The 14,986-nt window shown below is 35.7% G+C and overlaps 1 pseudogene; it reads left to right on the top strand.

The window, feature by feature from the left end:
• The first annotated feature begins 13,756 nt into the window (after positions 1 to 13,756).
• On the top strand, positions 13,757 to 14,727 carry LOC122239264 (annotated as a pseudogene).
• Positions 14,728 to 14,986: the final 259 nt, after the last annotated feature.

Genomic DNA, 14,986 nt, shown 5'->3' with positions numbered 1-14,986 from the left:
CCTTGTAGCTGATCTCATTTGATCAATGTGAGTCACAGAACTGTGGATAAGGAAAATGAAGTAACTTAAATTACTTAGTATGTCAGAGGCAAGGTGAATATAATTGCTACCACTGGAGCAAGGCTGAAATGGAAACCTAAGATCCATTAATAAGCATGGTACAAGATGAGTGGGTAATCAACAAGATTAAGTTTAACTGAAGAACTACCAAAAAACAAAAACTAGTAAATGGAAGTTCCATCTAGTTTCCGACTTTTGGTCAGTTCTGAGTCAGAGCACATGAATTAAAAGGGAGGTTGACTTCCCTTGAAAAAGAACCCTAAAACACCACCACAAGTATTCTCCCAATCTTCCAAATGTACTTGTTGACATTTATTAGACTAACTGTATATACCAGGACAAAGAGAATACCCAAATCTTTTGAAGGTCTTTGCATACAATGTATACAAAAGTGATTCCACTCCACCATATGAAACACTATGGTGGCCACCAAATTAGATTGGTGAAGTATGAGTAATAAATCACTATTGCCAAGATTTGCCTGACAGATAATCCAATGAATCTGTAGACCCATAAACCAGATCCAAGCAACCAGAGAGTCTTTACTCCCTCCCCTGTCCTTGGAATGTGTTCCACTTTCTTTCCTTCCCTGCTCCTAGAAGCTGCCTCAAGAGCATAGAATTTAGATCGTGGTATGATGTCAAGACCCTCTAGAAAGTATATGTGACTGAATCCAGTTAAGGCCCTTACATAAACTTTTAAAATTTGGCAGGCACGTCAGAGACCAACTTGTCTTGTGACTGCCCAAGACAAGCTTTGTATAAATTCCCTCATTTATGAAACCTGCCAATCTGAACTTCTCTGCCTCTTTCTTCAGTTCCTCCTTGCCCTCTGCATAGAGGAGCTGGGTTCAGATTACACCCAGGAAGATCCCAGGGTTTCAAAGCAATAAAAGAGTGGTTCCTCATCTACCTAGGCCACAAATGGTAACAAAAAGAACAGTTTCCACATCTGTCATATTTTGGGTAGATTAAACCAACTTTGGACATCTCACCAAAATGGAAGAATAATGGAACATGTATATATTCACATCACTTATCTGGTTCATTGCCAGCATTCAATACATGGTTTGGATTCCAAATGAGTAACTGAAAAATTGAATAATATCAAAAATACAAAATGAAATTATGAAAGAGATGCAACATTGTAAATATGTAAAGAAAAATAAAATTAACCAATGACTGTGTTTGGATTAGAAGCCGTCTGCTTTTTAGCATCTATTAAAATTTCATACTACAATGAAAGCAAGTAGAGCCCAAAGGAAGTTGTAACACACAGTATAAATTAAGAAATTTGTCTCCATGTTCAAGATGGAGCCTTCTGTTCAACCAGAAACTATCATTCATTAAATAGTGAAGTACATCATGCTGCACGGGAAAGGTAGTGTTATTCATGAAGGATTCCCAAACCAAGTGAACTGTCATTTTACACATTACCTTGTTAGTAAGGAAGCCCATTTATATTATCTGCTTGACTAAATTAGGCCAGATGCTTAGAGAGTGAGTTTGGTACATATCCAGAATCATAAGATAATCATCCGAGCCCCAAACAAAGAATAACAACTGTTTGCCAAAGAGTAACATCTGGGGTGTCTCATAGCACAATCCCCATAACAGTGAAAATGGGTACAACGTCCAATTTTCATCTGTTATATGTGCTAATTCTGCAAATACATGTGGCCTCATTTGCTACTTCAAATAAAAGTACCAGAGCATCTGTTCAGGTAAATCCCATATCCAAGGACGTTAACTGTGCTCCTTAGAGCCAAATTTTATGCTGTTTAAATAAATATTATTTGTGCTTTAGAGAGTCTTTTATCAGCAGGATTTGAAAATTTTGCTTTGCTAAAAAATTCTTCATAAGAGTTGTTTCCTGTAGAATTATCCAATACTGACAACAGAAGGCCTGTTCAAAGTAATATTCTGATTATCTTAAAATAAATATCTTTTTAAAACATTTTCCATATGAATAAAGACAATTTGGATAACTTCAACTCTTTTCCATATTTCCTAATTGCTTGTTCTTTTTATTCCTTCCTGAGGCTTCTTTAGCTCTCAGGTCCCTTCTTTCACTAAAACCATACCAACTCTTGACTCCTCTTTCCCAACAGACCATGTCAGAAACTATGTCTTAAGACTAACAAGATATATTGAAGCTATTCAATTAATACTTAAACATGATTTTATATTTTCTTGTTTTTGTCATCATAAATCATCCATAGTACTGTGATTAAAACTATCCCTCCAATAGCTCAACTTCTCAATTACGGGGCCTCCTCACTACCCATGATCTCATCTCCACTGCTTCTTAACTACCATTCAATAGCTAGTATCCTAACTATATCACCTCCACCTTGGTTAAGGAGTTTCCTAGGATTCTTTGAAAAAAATTTTGGTTATAGCTCAGCTCATCATCTGTTTTGTCAGACCGAGCCCCAAATACTCCTCAAATTTGAGACGATTTTATAGCCATTTTTAAATGAAACACAAAATCACAAAGCATAAATAGAGATAATTTGCTGAGTACTTAATTTAAGCCAAGCTTTGTATAATAAGTGCGGAAATGCAGTGTTTGTATACAGTATTTTTGTTTTGTTTTTACTATTTTTTTTTACAGTGGGCAGTCAGAACAGAATACTGTTTTCTAAATTTACTTAGATCACATCCTTTCCTCCCCATTCACTTCAGTGTTATGTGATTCCTTTGTAATGCAATTAATTTTCATTTGTCGCAGCCTGGTATTTTTATTGTGTGTTGTTGTTTGCATATACTAAAAATTACTTTGTGGTGTGTAGTTCTTTGGGCTTTGACCAATGGATACAATCCTTTATCACTACCATATTCACTTTGACAATTATTTCATCATAAAGACTGTGTCTTTATAAACAATTCTACCCCCATTCATAAAGTTTCTCCAGTGTTGTAAAGACACGTTATCACTGTCTTTTTGCTTGTATTATTTCTCATGAGAAATATCCCCTCATCTGCACCTTAGTTTCTCTGTACACAATGTCTTTTTTTTTCTGTATGCCCTAAGATTTTTTTCATCACTGCTTTTGATTATGACATGAGTTGGTAGAGTTTTCTTCCTATTTCTTGTGCTTGGGGTTTATTGAGGTTTTTGGATATATGGGTTTATAATTTCCATCATGTTTGTGAAATCACTGGCCATTATTTATTCAGTTTTGTTCTGTCCTTCCTATCCCTCCCCACTGAAAGTCTACAATCGCATGTATAGCAGTCTACTTGAGGCCGTCCTACAAAGTAACTTCGAATTTTTTTTCCATTTGCACTTTATTTTGAATACTTTCTATTGATATATCCTCATGATCATTAATTTATTTATCTGTAATATCTGGTATGACACTTATCCTATTCAGAGTTTTTTTATTCTAAGATATTACAGATTTCATCTTGAGTAGTTTGATTTTGATCTTATAAAAATATCTTCCATATCTCTAATTTTTAATTGTAGTTTTGGTAACTGTTTTTAAAAACTTTTTCTGGTAAGTCAAACATCTGTATCACTCCTGATTCTTGATTGATTGATTTTTCTCCTCATTTTGGATTGTCTTTTCCTGCCTCTTTGCATTCCTGGTAATCATTGAAGGGTTCCTAACATTGTAGATTTTATTTTGTTACACACTGGATAATTTTTTTAGTCCTAAAATCCTTCTTGAGCTCTGCTCTGAGATGCAATTAAGTTACTTGGAAATGGTTTGTTCTTTCATGTCATGCTTTTATGATTTTCCATGTGGGTCTCAGCAGTGCTCACTCTACAGCTTATTATAACCCACATCTGGTACAAGACCTTCTCTCAAACTCTGTTCAATATTCCATGATTTAATGATATTTACCAGTTTAGCTGGTAGAAAAGGACACTGTCCATAGCTTTGTTTGAACATCAGGTACTGTTCTCCTACTTTTTTAATTATTATTATTAGATAGTTATTTTCCTGACCTCAGGGATTTTCCTCACATGCATGTGCTAAGTACTTGTTGAATACTTCAAGAGAACTCTATGCAGTTTTCCTGGATTGTCTCTCCATGGTGCTCTCTCCTCTCTGTTACTCTATCCTGTAAACACTGGTATCTTTGATCTCTCCAGACTCCCAGCTCTATCTCCTCAACCTAAGGAATAAGCTGGGCTTCACCTCGGTTTCCAGTCCTTGAGCTGTGGTCAGGAAAATTCTTTCAATTAAGTGAGCTGGGCAATGATAGGAATTACCTTATTTGTTTTCCATTTCCCTTTTCTTCATTGTTTAATGGCCAATGTTTTAAAAACAGGTATTTATTTTTTTTCTCTATTTTTTTGCTGTTTTTTTTGTTGCCGCTGTCATTTTAGGCAGGGTAAACCCAGTTCTTCATATTCCATCTTGGTAAGAAGAGAAATTTTCTGGTGATACATGAGACAGAAGACAAAAAAAAGGAATCCATTTTTGCCTATAGGCAAGCTATTCTTGAATTTAATTTAATCTCTTACTATTCAGGTTATTCTGAATCTCTTGAGGTAAAATTCTAAGGCTTCTGCTATTTTTCTTGCATTAATGGATACAAGAGGCCATGGCTGTCACAAGAGGTTGGCCTCTTGAAGGAAGGAAGATCTTCTGATGCATAAACCATATCCCCAGATAATCACAGACTTACTGGCTAACCCTAAAGGACTAAAAAGAGAAAAAGTGTGGAATATTATTTCCACTTTCATCATATTTTTCATATGGAGGGCCCTCCATCAGTATAGAACTCCTTGCCATTCTCTCCAGTTCTGTCATCTTCTCAAGGCTCAAAGGGTCGTTATTACATTGAAAAGTTTAGGTGCTGAGATTCAAACTTCTTTTCTCCCATTCTTTTCCTATCTAGCTTATCTTTGGAGCACACCCATACTCTTGAATCCCCAATGATGTAAACTTTAGAGGACATCTCTCTGTCTTATATTTTTCCTCAGTGTTCATTGCATGATTTATTATGCTAATCCTATGAGCAAATCTCCTTAAAGGAAAACCAACCAAACAACAAACCAAGTTTTCCACATAATTCTCTACCTATATGTTGCCTTATTTCACTTGATCTTCTTCCTCAATGCACTTAAAAATTTTATTTAAATAGAGAAGCAATGTTCTGCGTAGAAAGGCCTGTGAACAGGAAAATAGGGTGAAAAAAATTGGGAAAGGAACAGCTAAGTCTTTTTAAAACCATTTGCTTCCCTAGTGTCTATTGGTAGAGAATTTCAAAATCTTCTGAGCCACTGGGGCATAGTGACAAGAGGCAGTAGTTGGTAATAGGGAATTGACCAAATTTTAGAATAGAGTCACATTTTAAAAAATTGATTTTAATGCCCATTCTGAGATTTCTCCTCATTTCAAGAGCCTGGAGATGCTCAATGAGTATAGTAATTTTGTATAACAGGCAATAAGGAATTCCTACATCTATTCATGGATATCAAGAGAGCATTCAAAAATCTGAGTTAGGGAATACAGATGCAGACAATGTTTGGAAATACAAATAGGGATGGAGAGAAATAAGAGAGCAGTTTCCAAGACACCATGCTCATATTGAGAGATAAAAATTCAGTTGCCAGCAAGAATAAGGAAGAACACTATGACCCTGGTGTTCACCAGACTTTGCATTTGCTCTCTCACTTCTCTTAGCCTCTCTGGCAATTAGAGCAGGGTCATGTAGCTAGTTATGGCCAGTGACACATGAGCAAAAGTGATTTGACACTTCCTAGCTAGTAAGGTATTGAAAACCCGGTGCATGGTTCTCCGGGTTTATTTTTTTATGTCTACATGCCAGAGAAGGCTACTTACTCCATAGTCACCTGTCTATAAGGTGGTAGTGCTACTAACATCCTAGGGGTCTGAGTGTTCTGAGGACCTACGCACCACCTCACCCATGTGGAACCTGCAGTGTGGTAGCACAAACTTTGATAGTATTGAGCCACTGATCTTTTTAATTTGTTTTTTTCCCCACAGCATAAATTAGTCTATATTGACTAATACAGGCACCAAACCTGGAAGGACAGAGGGTGCCAAACAGATGACAAGCAAGAGGTACACAGTGGAAAGAAGATGATGATAAAGGTAACAAAACTTGTGTTTAAGGACAAGGTTGAACTTAATATTTGCATCCCAGAATTCTAGATGCAAGCTTTAATATATTTCCTGTCTACATTTATATCATTTTATTCAAATAATTAAATTAAGGTTCAAGGGACCTAAACTATGAGGGTAGGAATATATGTATCCCAACTGAGTTTTCAGCAGAAGCTGATCGAGAAGAATATTGCACTACAATAACAATATATTAATCATCAGATATACATAAGCATAGGGAATATAGTCAGTAATGTAATAATGTATGGCAACAGATGGTAGGTACACTTATGTGGAGAATTGCATGATGTATAGAATTGTCAAATCATTATGCTGTACATGCTAAACCAATATACCATTGTATGTCAACTATATTTCAATAAAAAATCTAAACATGTTTTTAGAATGCTTGGTAAAAAAAAATGAGGATCCATTTTTGTGATGAATTTTTGAATAAAGTTGGCTTTACTGAAATTTTAATGTGCATACCCTTCTTAAGATTAAATTAAGATTAAATATTACTTCTGCTAACTGAACAATATCGGTTAGCTCACTTAAGCTAAACTAAACAATTCATGTCCATTTTCTTCTTGCAAAACGACCTGTGATGCTTCCAGCCCCAGCTGTCCCAAAAAACCAGGGCGTGGCACTATTGTTATTCACTTTTTCTTAACCTGTAGTATCATAGGATACTAACCTTGTCTGTTTTCATTTCTCTTTGAGGAAAAAAAAATGGGTTGAGTACTGGAATCTTAATGAACTCAAATCTTTTGATTAAAAGTAGCTTACAAGTTACATTTTTATAACCTTTAAGCAATATTTAAAGTTCTCTTTCAGATTCATTAATTATTAAATTAACCATTAACCTGAAGAAAATAATGTGTGGATAAATAGAACTCTTTGTAATAATGAATCTCACAAAGTAGGCAGCGAGAAGACATTAAGCCTCTTAGTTACCTTAAAGAATATAGTTGTTACTACATAGGAGAGTTAACTACCCCAGGATTAAAATAGTTAAAAGAAATAAAGCTTTCTGAATATATGTTTCCTATCACTGTAAATACACAGTGACACACAAGGGAAAATGAAGATTCAAATGTTTGATCTTCTCCGTCCCCATCTGCACCTGGTATTCTCATCCTTTCCTAACTTCTATTTAAATAGTTATCTAAAAGAACCTTACTTGAGTACAGGAAACTAGTTGACACCATAGCATCTGACTTTCACTCTTTCTTCCAACTCTGGTTCACTGACATGAAATCTGTTTTCTGTTAGTAACAAAGGAGTACTATTTGAGATACAGCTGTGGTAGACCTATAGGCTGAGATGTGTCCCCAGGACCAGAGGCACAGGCCAAGGACACCATTGTCAATGCCAGGATCATGCTTTCCACTGCCATTATGACTAGTATAACTGACAACACTACTAAACACACACCTGCATACTAATTGCTTTTTTTAATATCATGTGCAGTTGTGGATAAGAACTTTAGTTCATCCCATAAATGTTTTAACGTGTTTTTGCATTCCTATTGTGAAATCCTTGCTATAGCACACAATTATGGGCTTCTTGAATAAAGAGAACAAATAGTTTAAATGATAGGTACTAATAAGGTTGGATCCAAATACTGTTTCCTGCCAGTCTGCCTTGATCCCAGGTTATACACCTCAACTCTTTCTTCCCTTGTAATCAGTTCTTTTCCAGAGAATCACTATTTCCTTCCTACACATAGAACTGTATAAATCTACATTATTAGCCTACATAATGTATCAGACTTCCCTCTGGTTTTAATGACCACAGTTTAGGAACAAGTTCAGTAAAAGTTTCCATATAAACTAAAATTTGTGTGTATTAAACAAAAATGTTATATCTTACAGCTTGTATTTTTTCACTGTTTAAAATTTTAAATACAAATAAAATCTCTAAGTGATTGTATTGAGTGATAGAACTGGCATATCAGTTTCTTTCTCTGTCTTAAAAGTTATTCTTTTAATTCCAAAACTACTAATTAAAGTCAGTGAAATGTAGCAGTACAGGAGTTGGAGATATAAAACGTATTAGAATCAAACTGGAACAATTCCAAATGTGCTCTGGAAATGAATGCAGAGAGCTGAATCTGTGCATGCCAGCGACTGAATATATGTATAACTATGAATTCTCCATATTACTTTTCACATAGGATACAATGTTTCTTAGTGAAAGTAAGTATGAAAAAATAGAATAAAGTATAAGACCATAATAAAGTGATAATAAATTAACTCTGATAATTTAACAAGCTACTTTGATACTGTACATATGCCACTAAAATTCAATAGTAACTATAGGCAATTGTCTTTATAATTTGAATAAAAATTATTTTTTTCAGGGAGAAGTATCTTCTCATGGATGTTATTTAGAATCTCCAGTTCGTGGTCGTAAGATAAAGCAAAGTGACTTATAGATGATTTGACTATTTAAAAATTCTCCACAGACAAGGGACCACTTCTTTGCACAAGGATATGCTACTTTGACTGCTTTGTTCTTGGCATAAAACTGACTTTTATGAGGTAAGAAAAAAGAATGCAATGCTGCTGTTGGCTGTACAACAATGAAACTTCTGAAAATAGCATAGATGCCAATGAAATTATAAATGTGTTTATATTGAAACTCAACTGAAGTACATATAAGCACCAACAGTTTGAATTCTGAAGCTCCATAGATTGCATTTTTCTGCCAATTTGTAGTAATATAACTAGGAAAATTGGACAATTGAATTATCCATGCAGGAATGCCTCATATGATTTTGCTGACTATAGACTTTAGAAGGATGTCCAGCTGATGGCCCATGAGGGATGAAATCTAGCCCAAATTCTGTTTGGCAAGCTATGAGCTCATGCATATGACTGCATCTGCCCAGAGAAAGTAGCACATTTTATTAATTAGCATAAAGACATCTGTTTTCTTAAGGTGTATCCCATGGTGTTCCATTTACCCAGAGGGAGTACCATTTTCTGCTTTGTACAAGCATTCCCTTTTTTGAATATTTGTAACTAAGAGAGTTAACTTCCACTTTTCTCCAGATCAATTTCTTAAAAAGTCTAGTATTTTATTAAGATTTTATTTCAACATTTTTATTCCTATATAAATCATATACATATATAGATAAAGAATCAAATAATACAGAAGGTCTTTTCCCGATCCCTACAATTCTAGAGAATTTAAATCATGGTGTTTTTTGACACTTCTAATAAGTAACATGATATCAATAATTTTTTTCATATTTGTTACTACTCACTATATAATAGAAATGACTTCCTAACACATTACTATTTGGATATTTTTGTACATTTCTTTTGCTGCCTCTTGAGTATCTGACCTTCTTCTCCCTATTAAGTGAGAGACATCTAGCCAACATAGAGAAGATGAGAATTTGTTGCAGAAAAAATAACAGAGAAAAAATAAAGTAAAAATCAGCTTCCTTTCTGCCAAAAGGATTATCTAAAAAGACTTTAATCTTGGGAGCCATGCAATTGTCTTTAAAAATATTCTAAATTTATTTAACCTCTTTCTTTTTTTAAAAGAGGTGTTTATTTATTTTGAGAGAGAAGGTGCAAGCCGGAGAGAGGCAGAGAGAATGGGAGAGAGAATCCCAAGCAGGCTCCACACTGCCATTTTGGAGCCTAATGTAGGGCTCAAACTCAGAGACCTGAGCCAAAAATCAAGTCTGATGCTTAACTGACTGAGCCACCCAGGCACCCTTATTTAACCTTTCTTGTCCTACCTTTGCTTTAACATGACAACATAAAGTTCTCCAAATGCATATAAAAAATATGCCTGTTTATCATAAGGGCTCAACAGTAATGGTCAAGTCAGAAAAAAAAGGAACAAATGACATTTGGGAAATCTCCCCTTTGGGTTCTGGGAATTAAAGGAAGGGTACATTGAGGAGTTGGCAAGACAGCAAGGCTGTCAGACAACTATGCTTCCTGGGGAGGAGTTACATTAGAAATATAGAGATACTTAGGACAGAATGGACTTTTTGCCTTGGTTCCTTAGTAAGGAGAATGGTCTCCCAAAGATGTCCCTACCCTAATCCCTGGAATCTGCAAAAATGTTACCTTGCAAGGTAAAAGGGACTTTGTAGATGTGACTAAATTTTGAGATGGGGAGGTTATCCTGGATTATCTTTGTAAATCCAATGTAATGATAAGGGTCCTTACAAGTGGAGGCAGAAAGAAGAGAGCAAGAAATGTGAAAATGTTTTCCTGTTGGTTTTGAAGATGGATTAAGGATCCAAGAGCTAAGTAATGCAGAGAATGCAAAAAAGATAACAAAATAGATTCTCCTTAGAGCCTCCAGAACAAATCTAAACCAGCTGACACCCTGATTTTAGTGAAGTGTAACATATTTCAGACATCTGACCGCTAGAATTTTAAGATAATAACTGTGTTGTTTTAAACCACTAAGTATGCAGCAATTTGTTACAGCAGCAACAGGATACCAACACAGATCTTTCCAGAACCCTGGCAAGTGACTGCAGGCCACTCTCCCACCATACTACCTTAACATTGCACAATCTTGTTTAAGCAGATAGAGTCTGAAGTTTGGCTTTCCAAGCCCCCTGCTAAATAGGGGCAGGTAATGAACCTGCCATAAGGACTCCAGAATCAAATAATCCACATGACAGCCTAGGCAGAGTATGCCAAGTTAGCTGGAAGCTTACATGATATAGCTGTGTTTCAGAGGCGTCAGCCAGAGGGACCCAAACTGAGGTCATATCAACCAAGAAGAGGTCTCAGACTCTGAACAAAGCTGACTCTACATTGAATCAGCCATGGAATCCTGCCAATGGCAGAACAACCATCAGAAGCTAGGTGGAGGCTCAGGAATAAAAACAACAGTTTTTGTTAAAAAAAAAAAAAGGTTCTATAAAACTATAATCAAAGCAACAGTTTAAGAAGACATTAAGATACATATTTTTCTGGGCATAGGAGTTGTGATGCAGATGTTGATGACAGAAGACAGGACTTAGATTGAATTCTCTCTCTCTCTACTCCTACCTCCCCTAATAGTTATACTGATATCCATATTCCTTCTTCTAATTACCTCTGCTAGTTCAAGTAAGTTCAAACATTTCTTTGTTCTATAAACCACAAATGCTATCTTTTGACTCTACATTATTAGATAAGAACATTAGCATATTCCTCATTTCCTGCACTTCTTACATTTTCTTCATCTCCTGTATTGTCACCAATACCTTTACTTTCATATCTTCTTCTATTAAACATGGTTTTCTGAGACTGATTGTAAAAGATTAAAACTAATAACACTATATAGATAATTTTGACCCCATAAATAAGATTTTTTAAGGTAGTGCCAAGTTAAAATATAAACATATTGCGTTTGAGTGTGACCCTAATTCTGAACTCCCATATTATTCAACAGAGAATATGCATTGCATCAAGCTCAAGTGAATTTCCATTTTCACCATCTATTAATTATCTTTATCATAAGTCTGGACTGTTCTAAATTCTCATCCTGCAATTACATTTTAAAAGCTGCTGTTTATGGTTTTAGAGCTTCTCTTATTGTGTTCTAGGTTGGATCCAAAGACTGTTCTTGGTTTAGTGTCTTATTTTGCTGGGAATAAATCCTCCAGTCAAATCCTAAGTAAAGGTGCCTATAAGGTAAACTTAGTGAATATTACATGACTGAAAGTGCCTTTATTCTTCCTTTACATTTAATTGTTTCATTTTGGACTTGTAGGTAGAAAATTGTTTTCTTACTGATAGTTAAAGGCATCAATCCCTGTTCTCTAATGTTCAGAGCTATTGATGACACGTCTGATACTATTCTTACTCCAGTCCATTTGTGTTTAGTTTTTATTTGTTCATGATTTAGTTTACTTATTTTTAGTACTTTAAATTTCATTATAGACCCCTTCAGGTGTTCTCTTTAATGTTTGTTTAATTTTAATATCACAAGATGCACATTCATTACACAAGGCTCTGAGTTCACTCTTGATTTGAAGACATTTCTTTCAGATCCAGGCATTTCTCTTTTTGTAATGTCTTCAACAATTCTATTTTCTCAAGTTTTCCTGTACTCTTTTTTAGAATTTTAATTACTCTGATATTTCACCTCCTGGACTGATTCCTTGAATCTCTTCCCTTTCTTCTTTTCTGTTTCATCCATTTAAAAAAAAAAAAAAAAAAAAACTTATCATGGGTTTTCTCACCTTCATGCTCCAATGTTTCTATTGGTTTATTAACCAATATAAAATATAATCACAATGTAAAATACATCAAAATAAGAAATAATTCATAAGTCATAAGGGTATATGTTAATTGATTTTCACAAAATAAATACACCTGGAAACTATCACTCTGGCCAGTGACTAGAATATATTTCCCAACCCAGAAGTCTTGATTGTGCCCCCTTCTAATCACTAACTACTCTTATGTAAATGATATTACAATTTTTAACCTCAAATATTACTTAGATCTGGTTCAGGAATTAATAAATTTGTGTCATATATTCTTTTCTATATGGTTTATTTTACTTAACATAATGTTTGTGAAATTAAACTGTTTTTAAGTGTAGCTGTAGTTTATTAATTTTCTGATAATAAACTACTTTGCTGAATACTGTGATCAGTGCATGATTGTGAAGAAAGTACCTGAGGCCAAGAAAAGAGCCATCGAAAACACTCCTGGGGAAATATTTGCAAACAGGGCTATGAACAGTCCCTGTTCTTGATGTATACCATGGGACAGGCAAGTTTCACGTCAACAGCATCAGAAAGTTAAAATGAGCTATTTTTATAAAATATTAAATTAGAGCAAATATATTTAAAAGAAATAGGTTTCAATGAAGACAAATAATTATCAAAGAAACCACATTTGTAGACAAAAAGTCAAAATTCTCTTAACAGAAAACATCTGCTAGAATATGGGAAACAACAATTTTCTTAAACCACCTTGTTGAAAGCAAATTGGGATCTCCACTTTGAATAATAACTTGACATCATCTAATAGATTTGAAATAGCAAAAGCCTGAGTAATACTGCTCTTAGGTATAAATCTGAAAGGAACCAGGGGTCCTTTTTTTTTTAATTTTTTTTTTTCAACGTTTTTTATTTATTTTTGGGACAGAGAGAGACAGAGCATGAACGGGGGAGGGGCAGAGAGAGAGGGAGACACAGAATCGGAAACAGGCTCCAGGCTCCGAGCCATCAGCCCAGAGCCTGACGCGGGGCTCGAACTCACGGACCGCGAGATCGTGACCTGGCTGAAGTCGGACGCTTAACCGACTGCGCCACCCAGGCGCCCCCCGGGGGTCCTTAAAGATGATATGTCCTCATGACAACACAAATCGGATTGAGGTCAATGCAGAATTGTTTATAATAGAGAAAATGAGAAAAAATCAAAGGTTTACATTAGAAAAATCAATTAATAAATTATTATTGAGTTAAACAACAAAATAATATATAGAAGTTAGATGTATATTTATCAAGTTGGATGGATCTTAAAAATATTCTGCTAAATAAAATATAGAAAAAATTTCCTTTCTGCCCGTGGGCGCCACCGAGTAAGCTTCATGAAAGTCTCCCCTCCCACCACCATCATGTCTAAGTCAGAGTCTCCCAAAGAGCCTGAACAGCTGCAGAAGTTTTAATCGGAGGTTTGAGCTTTGAAACAATTGATGAGAATCTGAGGAGCCATTTTGAGCAGTGGGGAAGACTTACGGACTGTGTGGTAATGAGAGATCCAAACACCAAGCGCTCCAGAGGCTTTGGGTTTGTCACCTATGCCACTGTGGAAGAGGTGGACGCAGCCATGAATGCAAGGCCACACAAGGTGGATGGAAGAGTTCTAGAACCAAAGAGGGCTGTCTTGAAAGAAGATTCTCAAAGATCTGGTGCCCACTTACTGTGAAAAAGATTTTTGTCGGTGGCATTAAAGAAGACACTGAAGAAAAAAAAAAAAAAGAAGACACTGAAGAACATCATCTAAGAGATTATTTTGAACAGTATGGGAAAATTGAAGTGATTGAAATCATGACTGACCAAGGAAGTGGCAAAAAGAGAGGCTTTGCTTTTGTAACATTTGATAACCATGACTCTGTAGACAAGATTGTCATTCAGAAATATCGTACTGTGAAGTAAGGAAAGCTTTACCTAAACAAAAGATGGCTAGTGCTTCTTCCAGCCAAAGAGGTTGAAGTGGTTCTGGGAACTTCAGTGGCGGTCGTGGAGGTGGTTTTGGTGGGAATGACAACTTTGGCCATGGAGGAAACTTCAGTGGGTGAGGTGACTTTGGTGGCAGTCAAGGTGGTGGTGGATATGGTGGCAGTGGGGATGGCTATAACGGATTTGGTAATGATGGAAGCAACTTTGGAGGTGGTAGAAGCTATAATTATTTTGGCAGTTACAACAATCAATCTTCAAATTTTGGACCTATGAAAGGAGGAAATTTTGGAGGCAGAAGCTCTGGCCCCTATGGTGGTAGAGGCCAATACTTTGCCCAACCAGAAACCAAGGTGGCTATGGTGGTTCCAGCAGCAGCAGTAGCTATGGCAGTGGCAGAAGGTTTTAATTACTGCCAGGAAACAAAGCTTAGCAAGAGAGGAGAGCCAGAGAAGTGACAGGGAAGCTATAGGTTACAACAGATTTGTGAATTCAGCCAAGCACAGTGGTGACAGGGCCTAGCTGCTACAAAGCAGACATGTTTTAGACAATACTCATGTGTACAGGCAAAAACTCAAAGACTGTATTTGTGACTACTTGTATAACGGGTTATTTTAGTTTCTGTTCTGTGGAAAGTGTAAAGCATTCCAACAAAGAGTTTTAATGTA

The sequence above is a fragment of the Panthera tigris genome, chromosome B3, assembly GCF_018350195.1.
Source record: "Panthera tigris isolate Pti1 chromosome B3, P.tigris_Pti1_mat1.1, whole genome shotgun sequence".
Lineage (NCBI taxonomy): Eukaryota > Metazoa > Chordata > Mammalia > Carnivora > Felidae > Panthera > Panthera tigris.
The sequence above is the reverse complement of the archived record's forward strand: the minus strand, read 5'-3'. Positions and strand labels throughout refer to the sequence as shown.